This window comes from Arachis ipaensis, chromosome B5 (assembly GCF_059453495.1).
Source record: "Arachis ipaensis isolate K30076 ecotype BB chromosome B5, ASM5945349v1, whole genome shotgun sequence".
NCBI lineage: Eukaryota > Viridiplantae > Streptophyta > Magnoliopsida > Fabales > Fabaceae > Arachis > Arachis ipaensis.
Window position 1 is genome coordinate 64454729 of NC_142440.1, and position 14159 is coordinate 64468887.

The following is a 14159-nucleotide window of genomic DNA, read 5'->3' on the forward strand; positions in this document are numbered from 1 at the left end:
GTTGCATCTCTCATTGTATTAGGTCTGGCCAACTTAATACTATGATTCATGTATATGAAACACTAATGGATTATCATAGACAAAATCAAAGTAATAGGTAACACGAATCACGAGGTTTTGGGGAGCGTTAGAGGTTACTTTTGAGGGTTTACGCCATTTCGAAGTATGATATTTGTTCGTGCCGCATAACTCAATGCTCTATTTTCCTTTTTTATCATTTGCATTGGAGTTTCTTGCTTCAGATTTTCCTTTTGGAATAAGATTTGACTATATTTCAACCATTCTTTATCACTCTTGCATATCTCTTCTCAATTGTAATCCTAACTATTCACTTGATACATTTGAAATATTCATTCTTGATATTGCTCATATTCCTCTTTATGAACCATGTGATCTTTGATCTGGTTTTGAACTTGGTTTCTTATAACAATGATTCTTAAGTCTTTAAAAATGTTAGATATTCTTTCTTGATCAGTTTGCACCAAAACATGTACACGTACAGTGCGATGTGATAGGCGTACTGTTTATTCATTTATTTTTCATCTCTTCTGCCCCCTATTTCAATTCTTTTCGAAACCATATTTGATTATTCATCTTTGTCATTATTTGTACATTTCTTCATAAATTATGACCTTTCAATCTGACATTGAATTTGTTTTGATTCAATGCATAATCCTTAATTCTTAAGCGATTTGAAACCTTAAGAGTTACGATTCGTAGCAAGCTAATTATGCGATTGATCATTCTGCTTCGCATCCTGAAACTTATGCACTTGCTGCTCAGATTACAACCCTTGACTTTGTGTTCCACTATATGAATGATATAATCCCTCGATAAAAAATTTATAACTTGTTTCGGTACGATAAACCATTTCTAGTACTCTTCTTCGGAAGTTCTTATTTTGGAATCTTCTTTGAAGATAGTTTTGTTTTGATTCTTTTTCTATCTGATCCTATTTGTTCACTCGAATCTTTTTGTGTATTCATCATTGACTTTACTTTTATTTTTTTCGTGAATCTAGTTTCTTTTTCGTAGATTTCAAATTTATTTTATTGTATCAATTTTCGAGGGCAAAAATTTTTTATAAGGTGGATAGGATATAACGACCCACATTTTTGAAAAATATAAATATAAATAAGTTATAATTTATTTTATAAATTGGAGTTCTTTATTTTTAGAAACTATTTTATTAAAAGTAATTAACTTAATTTATAACTATTTGAGTCCAATTAAATTCATATTCTTATATATATTTTTATTATGCTGAAATATTTTTACATAATTAAAACCATAATTTTAGTAATTTATAAATAATGAAAATTATATATATATATATATATATATTTTAATTTGAGTAATGATATTTTTAATTTAAATATAAAGTTTGTTAATAATATTATTATCGAGTTAGATATCCACCGATATGAGTAAATATCGGTACTCTTCGGTGAACTTAGCTTTGCTAATGCTTCACCGTATATCTTTTATCATTATGTTGCTAATGTCATTTATATTAGTAACTCATATATTATTACTTGTGTTTTAATATATCCAATTTTCATAATTATCCGTTTAAGATATTTATAACTTGAATCGGTGACTCAGTAGCTTAAATGAGTGACACATACCCCCACAACATGTCATCCAAACCTTAAACATGCTAATTCTCATTAATAATCACCATCTTCAGCAAATTCATTAGGAAAGGAAAAAGAAAGAAAGGTTGTGAGAGAGAAGAGAAAAGAACCGTGGAATAGTAACATACATATACTATAGTAATATACATATACCTTTTTCTTTCATTAATCACCTTTATCATTGATAAGAGAGTTTTCGCCGATTTAGAATCAAGAATCATTTCGTTAGTAGCATAGCCCAAACCAACAATAAACTCTCTCAATCAAATGTTAAGTCCTAAAGATAGTCACAATACAAACCAAATATATTAACCGAGAGTATTTAGCTCCCGGGTCGTCCTCCCTAGGAGTTGCAATGAAATGTACAATTATTAGCTATGAGAGAGAGCATGGGGAATTGGGAATGAAAGCAAGAGAGAAAGTAATATAAATAGCAAGAAAGTAAATGATCATCCAAGGAATGTAAATGGCAACTCTTGGCAAGAATTGGGGAATTTGGGATTCCTATCCTAGTTATGGACCACAAACATGGCAATTGTGTGGAATCAATCCAAATTAGTCTATCCTCCTTGAGAATTAGTCAAAAGGTTGTAATTAATCTCAATCCATAAGTCCTAGTCAACTCACTAATTACTTAGTGAAAGACTAGCGTCAATGGAAACCAAACCAATTAACCATTCTCACATAAAGCGGAATGGACATTCACAACTCAATTCCACCCAAACACCCAATTTCTCAACCAAGAGTGTGAAAACTAAACTTGCAAGAAATTAAACATCAAAGCAATTAAATGCAAGGAAAGGAAACTTCAACTGCAAGAAAACATCTTGGCAAGTAATTGAGAGCTAAGGTTACCTATCCTAGCCATTGACCACAAACATATGATGATTATGAAGAGTTAATCCTACTTAGTCAACCTTACATCGAAGATAAGTCAAATAGGCATAGTTAATTCCAATCCATAAGTCCTATGTCAACACTAAGGGTCACATAGAGTCAATGAAAACCAAATCAACTAACTACACTAATATATCAAACAAGAATGGACATCAATGACTCAAAGATCACCAAAGTCATCAATTTTAAGCCAAGAGTGTAGAAAAACTAAGTAAAGACTAAGCCAAGTATTTTATCAAACACTTGGTGTGCATGAAAATAAAATAACATTAAATTACAATAAAATAAATTATAAAGCTACCAAAGCAAGAAAATAGCAATAACAACTAAAGAAAGCAACAATGACATGGAAACATAAATTGCATTAAATGGAAATTAAAGTGACAAAGAGTATTCATAACATAAAAGTGACAAAATAAAAGAAATAACAAGAGAAGTGAAGAAGAACTAAGATGCAATAACAATAAATGACAAGAAAAAGTAAATGAAAACAAGAATTAAAAGTAGAAATTACAAGAAATTAAACTAAAGAACCCTAATTCTAGAGAGAGGAGGGAGCTTCTCTCTCTAGAAACTAAGAGAGAACATCATAAAAGCTAAACCTAATTGCCCCCTTCATTCCTCTTTACTTTGGCCTCAAATAGCTTCAGAAAATGAGTTGGACTGGGTTTGGAGGCCCAAAAATCCCCCAAGCAATTTGCATTAATGACCTCACGTGCATGCATGCGTGCGTACGCACGACCTACTATGCGTACGCACGGTTGCACAGAATTCCCATCATGCGTATGCACGACATTTGGTGCGTACACATCCTTGCACGAAGTCACCATTGTGGGTACGCACGCATCACTGTGCGTACGCATCTTTGCAGCACCTCCCTAATCTCATTTTCTTCATGATTTCTCCCCTTCTTGATGCTCTTTCTTCACTTCTTCAACCCAAACTTGCCTTGAAAACCTGAAATCACTTAACAAATACATCAAGGAACCCAAATGGGATTAAAGTGAATTAAAATTGACCAAATTAAGCACAAAAGAGCATGTTTTCACTTTCAAGCACAATTTAGAGAGAAATCTCAAAAGCATGCTATTTAGATGAATAAATGTGGGTTTATGTGATGAAATCCACTCAAATCAAATCAAAATATATCGTAAAATATGGACTCATCAATCATCTTTCTTCTCATAATTGTATCAGCCAAACCATTAAGAAATAGCCGAAACATTAAGAAAAAGAAAGAAAGAGAGTAAACCATGAGTGAGAAAACATGAAGCCATGGAACTTTTGAGCTTCCGAGCTTGATTTTTTGAGATTCGTAACTCCAAACAAGAATCTAATCTGACAAAAGTGTTCGTATTTTCCTCCTCTACGTGTTGGTGTCACTTTTGTTCGGTGGCATAGCTCCTCTTCCCCTTTTCGGCCAATTGCAGTTCTAGGAGGCACAGACAATTTCTGGCACTTTCTTCTTCAGCAGCTTGATCAAAAAGCTTCTCCAGAGTTTTCGTTGATTTTGATTTCATACAGAGGTAGGGTTTTGGTAATTTATCATCGGTTAAATTGGTGTGGGATAATTGAATTGATGTTGTGATTGATTGTTGATTGAATTTGACTGAATTTATGTTGAATTTTTGTGAATATTGATATTTGTGATTAGTTTGGGGGTTTGGTCGGTTTAAATGTAGCCAAGAACTAAATTATTTTGATGAATTCAGGGCTGGAATGTTGTTGGTGATCAAGTAAAATTGGTGAAATTTGATGATGGTATTGAGATTTAATAAGAAATGAATTGATGAATTGATAACATGATTTTAGATATGAAAATGGTTTGATTTTGGAGGCGGTTTGATTTTTAATTGGTTTGATTTTATAAATGTTTTATATTAGAAATGGTTTTGATTTATTGGAAATGATTTGAAAGAGTTTGATAAATAGTTAGGATGGGACTCGAGAAGGGTGGCAAAGTCCAAGTTTTAGGGAGAGATGTTGCCGAAGTTTCGTTATAAAATTTAAGACTTTGTTTGAAATATTATTTAGAAAAAGATTGAATTTGAGAAACTATATTGTTTGATTTATTAAGAAAATAATTATGTTTCGAGTTTAATTCATTTAAGAAAAGTATATGTTTTGAGTTCGATTTATTTTGAAAAGAATTATTTTATGACTTTAAATTATTAAAAAAAAGTATTATGTCTTCAGGTTGATTTAAATATGAAAAGAGCTTACGTTTTGAATTTGATTTAAGAATTTCATTCGGAGGAGTTTTAGTGAACTTTAAAAGTAATTGAATTTTGATTGAATGGTTTCGTTTTGCAACATCTTGGAAAAAGTTAAAGAATTTATTTTAAGGATGAAATTGGGATTGGTTTTGGTTTTGAAATTGGTTCGAAACTTTTAATTTGTATGATTTGATTTTGATTTGATTTAGAAAGTTTATTTGATTAAATTCAGTTTAAAAAAACAATGATTGTTAAGGATTTATAATGAACTCAAGAAAATAAGGTTGGTTGTCGCTCCCCTAAAGTCTAGAGGCCTTGCTGACGGGTTAAACTAATAAATAGTTTTCCTTTGTCTTTTGAAAGAAGAATTGGTTTACGTAAAATTATTTTAAAAGGTTTTAGAGAATGTCACAAAGAGCTGATTCTGGTTTTAAAAGAAAGAAAGAAAGAAAAGAAAAAGAGAGAAGCAGAGATGATTGTTTACCTGCTGAAAATGAGCAGAGATATGGTGGTGAGTCCACCGTGACTTGCTTTCCAGAGATACATCGTTCAATCCAGGGGATGGTCGCACCTGTAAGACAGAGGTTGCTTACAGAGGTTATCGTTACATACATTGGCTAGAGAGAGCCTCACTGATAAGACAGAGGTTGCATACAGAGGTTATATTTGCATACATCGGCTCAAAAAGAGTCGCACCTGTAAGACAGAGGTTGCCTACAGAGGTTATGACACTGGAAACCAAACTCAGACAAAGGTTGCTGAGTTACATCGAGAGTGGGTCGAAATCGACAGATGAGCTCATTACCTGCACTAGGGATAGACATGCATCATACTTGTTTGCGCATATTTGTTGTGAGTGTATTTTCTATGATTGTGGGTGTGCTAAATGATTGTTTGAATTCTGTGTTCTTTAATTGTTGAATTAGATGGTACCTTGTTGATTGTTATTGCTAACCAAGTATATATAAAATAAACTTAACTCCTAACCCTGACCCTACTAAGAACTCCCCAGTTCTTACGCCCTATCTCCACCCCTTTCAACTACAGGTGTGAAGGCATAGTATAGAACTACAAGAGCGTAAAAGATTCTGTTTACAAGTTGAGTTGTTAGATTTTATTTTTCCCTCGTCATTTATTTTTTTAATTTTGAGGGGTAGGAATTGTTTTTGAGGATCTTTGAGTAAGTCTATGTATATAATGCTATGTGGATATATATATATATATATATATATATATATATATATATATATATATATATACTTTTGTGATTAAGTTATTTAAAAGAAAGTCTCCTTTCGTTTTCTTAATAAGAGTTTTGGTTCTTATTCGCGAAGGCTCAATATTAAATAAAAATAATATATAATTAAAGGAATTGTGGTAAGTAGCGCTCGGACTATTAGTACGATCATGAGCTGCTAAAAGTTAGGGAGTTACACATATAGCCCCATCATCATCATCATCTCTCAATATCATAATCATCCTCATCATATCTTAATTATAATCATCTCTCAATATCATAATCATCATATCCCCATCATCATATCAGTTTTTTTTATCAAAACTTCAAACGTGCACAACTTTTCTGTTTAAAATTATTTTTTGTCAATTCTTCAAACATCATAAACTACTCGGACCCAATTTTCATTAAAGACAAGTTTCAAAAAATTTTAGGGTCCAAGAATCAAGTTATTGACTGTCCAAGAATCAATTGATCATTGTAATTCAAGACAAATTTTGGGCGCCGTTGCTGGGGATTAATTGTGATTAACAAACTACTGGTTGGTTGATTATCTAGATTATACATTTTTTTTTGTTTTTGTCATTTACTTTATATTTTTTTCTCTTTTCTTATTGCTAGTAAGGTGTTTGTGTTATTGCCTCACTAAGAATCCCTCATATGTGACAATGGGATTCCAATTTCTTTTGGTGATTATTGTTTGAGACAAAGCATTTTGCAAGAAAAAATGGAGTTTACCTCACATGTTGATCATTCACATTACATGGGATCTTGCCCACCACTACAAAATGATTCGTGTCATTATCCTCATGGTGGATGGGAATATCAACAAGAAATTATGGATCATGATCAATCAACCCAAATGGGATATGCCCCAAGGTCACACAATGATCAAGCAAGTTATATGGGGTATTTTCCACCACCACAAAATAATTCAAGTTACCATACTAATTGTGGTTGGGAAAATCAAGATCAAGGAATGATGGGGTTTGAGCAATCAAACCAAATGGGATACTTTCCAAGAACACAAAATGATTTCCTACTCCTATGAATGTGACAACTATCCAAATTATGATTGGGAAGGACAAAACCAAAGAGAACTCAATGTTTCCTATCCCATCCATCAAGAGCCATCACCTCTTAATTATCTAACCTCACCTCCAAATTTTTCATATCAAAATTCTTCACCACTTGAGTTTGTCTCAACACAAAATTTCTTCCAAAATCCATACAATTCAATTCATCAACCACAAAATTCCATTCATGGTCCACAAAACTCACCTCATTACCCGCCAAGAATATACCACTCCAATCAATTCCACTCACAAAACAACCAATTCCATTCACAAGCCAACTCTAACCAACTACCACAACCTCCCTTAGATCAAATTTCTAGGATAGAATTTCTCATTGAAGAGTGCATAAAGAACCTCAAAAGATTTGATAAAGAATCGGATGAGGTGGAAAAGAAATTTAGAGAAAAAGAGGAAATAGCAAAAAGGGACCATGAAGAAAAAAATGAGACAATTAGCACAATCCAACGCTGAAGATCCAACCACTCTCTTTCCTTGGCTAAGGGAAGAAAACAATACCACAAGAGGAGTAGTGCTAAGCAAGGAGGATGAAGATCAAATGGTGGGTGAAAAGGAGGGATTAGAAAAACAAGAAAAAGAGGCACCCATACCAAGTGAGATTCCAATAAAGAAGGAGGAGGTTGTGAGAGTATATAAGCCCAAAGCTCCATATCCACAAAGGCTACTTAGGGTGACAAAGGAACTTGCAAACTCACTCCCAAAGAAAGCAATGCAAGACCTTACAAAAGAAAGGGAGGAAAACAACCAAGGGAGTCCACACTCTAATGAAGTGGAGAGTTGTATGGAGGATGATTTAATTGAACCATCAATCCAAGAGGTTCTTGATGAAGAGGACACTCCAACCATCACACAACACATAAGTCTCGAAATCAAGGAAGTGAAGGCAATCAATGAAAGCACTCAAAGAAGGATTGTGACCAAGAAACAAAAGACAACATCCATGAAAAAGAGAAGGTCAACAAAAAGCAATCCAAACCCCACCACAACAAGCAAGAGGAATCAAGCTAATAACAACAAAAGAAGGCTTGTTAGAAGGCAATCAAATCAAGGGGCATCAATATTCTCTTCTTCTCCCTTGAAGTCATTTCTCTTAACCAATTAGAAAAAGAGGGAGAAAATTAAGAACAACATGTCAAGCTAATGACATTAAAAGAGCGCTTGTTGGGAGGCAACCCAACCGTTGGTAACATTTTCTTTCTTTGCTTAGTTTACTTTCAATAATTTGGCATATGATTGCATTCTAAGTTTGGTGTTGCATGCAACAATTTGATCTTCAATCTTTAGTGGGTACTTGCATCATTCTAAAATGAAAGTGTCACACTAAGTTTGGTGTTGCCACTTACCTTTCATGCATAGTACCATGCACAACTCACTTATTAATGCAATCACATTGTCTCTTTTCTTTGTACCTTGATTGTTATCTTTAATTTTGCTTGCTTAAACACATGTATCACTCATATTACTTTCTTGAAGACATTCATGATTAATCATAAATTCCATCACCATTATTTTATTTGTTGCTTGAGGACAAGCAATCATTCTAAGTTTGGTGTGGGAAGGAAGGAATAGGAGGAAAATGACAACAATGAAGATGAACTACAAGGTTGTTAAGTTCCTTTTCCTCTTATTTATTCTCTATACTTTCAATTGCATGATTGTCTTCCATTTCTGTTATATGCATGTGTGTTCTTCTTTTTGGAAAAGCATAATTTTATTTTGAATTGTAACATGTTGCTTTTACATCATAATTACCATCTTGAAAATTGCGAGTCAAAGCAATTAAGCATCATGATCATAAACAAACAAGGTAATTAAAGAAGAGCCTAGCATGAGCATATAAGTATTGGAAGGCTAGCATGACTATTATTGCTCAATTGCACTTAAATTTGTTTAATTGAAGTTTTCATCTAGGACATTTTATGAAATTTTTTTGAAATATTGAAAACCTTGAATACGCAAATCAATTAAAAGATTAAGAAAAAGGGTAAAATGAAAAAGTTGAAGGCTCTGAGTACCAATGCCAATTGATTAGTCAAGTACTTGTGGTGTTTATGTATCAGGCAAAAAGCTTGAAAACAAAACACTTAGAGTCAACACTAGGCTCAAGTGCAAAGCACGCCCTCAAAGCTCAAGGCTCTAAGCACCAATGATTAAAAAGAAAGTAATTAAAGAAAAGAAATAAATTAGCTTAAAGAGTCCTCTAATTAAATGCTTGTGGTGCTTATGTATCAAGTGGTAATACTTGAAAACAAAGCATTTAGAGTCGAAGCTTTCAACAAAATGGTGCAAAGCACCCAAGAAGCTAAGCTAACAAAAGAATGAAAAGCTTGTTTCAAGGAAGGAACATAAAGAAAAAGATTTCATAAAATAAGCTAGATAGAAGCATTAATCATTTGAATTTCTTTTGTGATTGTAGCATGCATAAGAAACTGGCCAACCATGAACATAACTATTGCTATTCTTCTCACCTTGGGTTGTCAATCTTTATTGCATGATTCTTTGTTTGCTTGAGGACAAGCAAAGTTTAAGTTTGGTGTTGTGATGACTTGCATCATTTACCCTTTTTACCTATGCGAAAGGACCATAAAAAGAGCACATATTCATTGTTTCAATGCAATTTCATGAACTAGATGTTAAATATTATTGTACATTGCTTTGAAATGGGTTTGTGTTGAATTTTGTAGGAAATGATAGGAAAAGAAGTAATAAAAGCACTAATAGAGGAAGCACACTCTCAAGGTGGCAAAATAGTTGGAGACAAACTCAAAGAGAAGCAAAGAGGATTTGCAACCCTGACCTCTTCACACTCAAACAACAATAACACAAGCTACAAAGCTTCAAATGAAGTGATCTTAGTGCCATTGAAAAGTAGACTTCTAGAGCTTTCCAACCATATATAGCTTTCCAACCATATATAACACTCTATAGTGGACACTTGATTTGAGGGTGCAAATCGCAATTCTTTCAGCACTACGTACTCGGCGTGGCACGCCAAAACCTGGGTGTCACACGCTGGGCCAAAATTCCAGCAAGCCTGCCTGACTGACCTCTTCACCTTCAAAAGATCATAACTTGGGCTAGAGAAGTCCAAATGACATATTTCCAGCGGCGTTGGAAAGCTGAGATCCAGAGCTTTCCACTGATATATAATAGTTTAGAGTGGGCTGACGATTAGATTTCTGCTAGTAAAGAAATTCACAATTATAATCGTATTGTAAGTATAGTTTCTAAACTAACAAAAATCCTTTCGTACAAAAGTTTTGGTTGTCACTTAAGCAAACCCAATAAAATTGATAACCGAGTATTTAAACCTTGGGTCGTCTTCTCAAGGAATTACAGGGAAGTATGACTTATTATTGGTTATGGAAAAAGGTATATTTTTGGATTTTAATGTATAAGATAAAAAGCAAGAATAGCAATGGCAGAGAAAATAAAATAATAACAATAAAAAGCCTTGATTAGGAGAGATTAATCGGAAGTTCTATCCTTGTTGGATTTTTCTCAAGATCAATTGATAATTGAAGGTTACTTCTACTTAGTTATCCTTTCCCAAGTAAAGTAAAAGAAAGTCAAGTAAGTTGGAAGTCTACTTCTATTCACAAGTTCTAATCCTCTCCCTTGGGAAGTATTAGCGTTAGTGACTAGAGAGCTAGCCAACAATAAATCCAATTACAATTTAACTCTTGAGTAATTCATCTCAAGGGTCTCCAAATATCAATCAACTCCAAAATCAAGTTAGGATCTAACTTAGAACATCAATTAATAACAAACAATAGAAGAAGTGATAAATCTGAAATACCTCAATAATGTGTATTAAATAAGAAAATCATAACATGAATGTAGCATAAGTCAAGTTGAAAAGATAAATAATAATTAAAGTAATAAAATAAATAAAAATAGAAAATAAATTAAAGGAATAGTGAACCTGTACTTGAAGAGAAGTAATCCTAAAATTAAGAGAAATCCTAATCCTAAATCTTAAGAGAGAGGAGAGAACCTCTCTCTCTAAAACTACATCTAAAACCTAAAATTGTGAATATGAAAGCATGATTATGAATGAATGGATTCCTCCACTTTATAGCCTCTAATCTATGTTTTCTGGGCTGAAAACTGGGTCGAAAACAGCCCAGAAATCGCTGGAGAAGAAATCTGCCACGCTGATTTTTGTCACTGCGACGCGTCCGCGTGGAGCACGCGTTTGCATCATCTAGAGTCAGAGAAACTATAGCATATTATATATCAAATCGAAGCCCCGGACGTTAGCTTTTCAACGCAACTAGAACCGTATCATTTGGACCTCTGTAGCTCAAGTTATGACAGTTTTAGTGTGAGAGGGTCAGGCTGACAGCTTTGCAGTTCCTTCAACTTCTTGTATTCATTCCACTTTTGCATGCTTCCTTTCCATCCTCTGAGCCATTCCTGCCCTATAAACTCTGAAATCACTTAACACACATATCAAGGCATCTAATGGTAATAAGAGAGGATTAATATTAGCAATTTAAAGGCCCAGGAAACATGTTTTCAATCATAGCACAAAATTAAGAAGGAAAACGTAAAACCATGCAAATAGTATGAATAAGTGGGTAAAGAGTTGATAAAAATCACTCAATTGAGCACAAGATAAACCATAAAATAGTGGTTTATCATGGATATTTAATTTGAGGACCCAAAAAGATCAATACTTCAGCGTGCAAGGTTTTCCAAACCTTCAAAAGCCCAAAATGCCACTTCAATGACACTCCATATTGTGCCACTTCTAATACTCCAATTCCTTCATTTATTCTTCAATGTTTCAAGCTTCTATGAAGAGACTTAAAAGTTCACAAGCCCAATTCAAGCCACAATTAACAATCAATCAAGGCCACAAGAATCATCTAGAAGTAATTAGGAAATTTGCATTTGATTGTAATTTCATTTGAATTTGTAATTTAGGTAGCTTATAAATAGGACCTTAAATTCATCAATTCACACACACCATAGAGGGGTGGAGGTGACTCCACTCCCCTCTCACTCTCATTCTCTTCTATTCTTCCATTTCTTTCATATAAACTTTTGTAAATATTTAGTTATGAGTTTCTAATTTCCAACATTGGGAAAGAGAGCTTTATTGCTATTTGATGGATTAATTTGTTTTTATTCTTCTTCTTCTCTTCATCTCTCTTTGATTTACTTGAAGGATTTTTATTCTTCATGCTTAACATTCAATTATCTTGGAAAAGAGATTGAATGCAATTTGGTTTTATGGGAACCTTGGAAGAGGAAACATAAAACCATGCTTGAAAATCCTTCTCACACTTGAGTAGATTTGGGTTTTGGGGTTTGGAAATGGTGACATATAATCCTCCCTCTACTTGGATCTATGAGGATGTGTGGTATAATTAGGGACCATTCTTTATCTCTTCTCATGAGTAATTAGACCAAGGAATTGGCTATTGATCAAGATTTGAGAGATTGAATTACCAAGGAATTGGGATTCAATCAATCATGATTGCCAAGAGGTCAATGAGTTTAATGATTGAAGATGAGATGAAAACTATTGATCCTAAGAATGCAATATCTCTAGATCCTAATGTTAATTTCATTCTTAATTCTTGTTATTTACTTTTTATCTTTAATTCTTGTTATTTACTTATGCACATTTATGGCTTTATTTACTTTTGCACATTTGTGCCTTCCAAGTGTTTGTAGAAATGCTTCACTTGGTTTTACTTTCTAGTCATTTACTTTCTTGCACTTTACTTTCTTGTACTTTCCATTCCTTACAATTTACATTCTTGTACTTTAATTTTCAGCACTTTAATTTCTTGTCATTTACTTTCCTTGCACTTTATTGCTTTCCTTTACTTTTATGTCATTTACATTTCCTTGTTGCTTATCACTCTAAATTGAATCGTCTAACTAGGATAATCAATTAACTATTGTTTGCTTTAATCCGTTAATCTCTGTGGGATTCGACCCCACTCCTAGTGGGTTATTACTTGACGATATTTGGAGCGCATACCAAAGAACGGATTCATTATATGTGGGTAGTGAATTCCGGTCATCAGAACCTATAGTTAATTTCACCAAAATTTCAATTTAGCTCATTCACAAGCCACTCCAAAACCATTTATACCCATTCTAAACATCCAGGTATCAATTCTCAATCATTCCAAGCCTAATCAATCCAATTATCTTATCCATCGTTTATTTCCAATAATTTCCATCAATATTCAACATCAACAATCCACAATTCAATCAATTCTACAATATTGCCACCAAATTAATCATACATATACAATGATACATGCATTCAACTAATCACAACAACAACCAATTTCAATTCAAACCTATCCATGGAACAATTAACTTATGCATTCAAATAATTTTACATAATGTATACTTGAAACTCAAACCCGTACCTCTTTGACGGTGGTTTTTCCCCCAATTTTGAATTTCTTTCGGCAAACCCAACATTTGCCAATGTCTCCCACATTGATTCTACAAGTCAACTCTGCACCAAACCACGTCAAGAAAGTTCCAACCAAGCTATTTGATGTGTGAGCATCTTTCTTATCTTTTCTTAGTGAATTTGCATGTGAAATTGATGAATTAAATTAAGATTTAGGTGTTTTAGTGAATGCTATTTTGAGTTGTTTTGCAATTTGATTTATTACATGTAGCATTCGAACGAGTTTGACAGAGTTCATATAGAAGACAAGGAAGAAAGTGGATGCTGTCAACCCTGACCTCCTCGCACTCCAATGAGCATAACTTGATCTACAGAGGTCTACTTAATGCAATTTCAGTGGCATTAGAAATCCAACTTCCAGAGCTTTCTGACGATCTATAATAGTTTATACTTATTCTCTAGCAACACGGCGCCAAATCCCACCAACCTGAAGTTTGGCGCAAGAACACAAACACTTCACACTCGCCACTACCATGTTGGCACCAAACGCCACAACCTGAAGTTTGGCGGCAGGACCCTGGGAACGCGTGCATACTTGCTGCATGCATGGTGCCAAACTTCACCAATCTCGAGTTTGGCAACAGCATGCTGAAAAGAAAGCTTCCACGTGAATCTACACCAAATCTT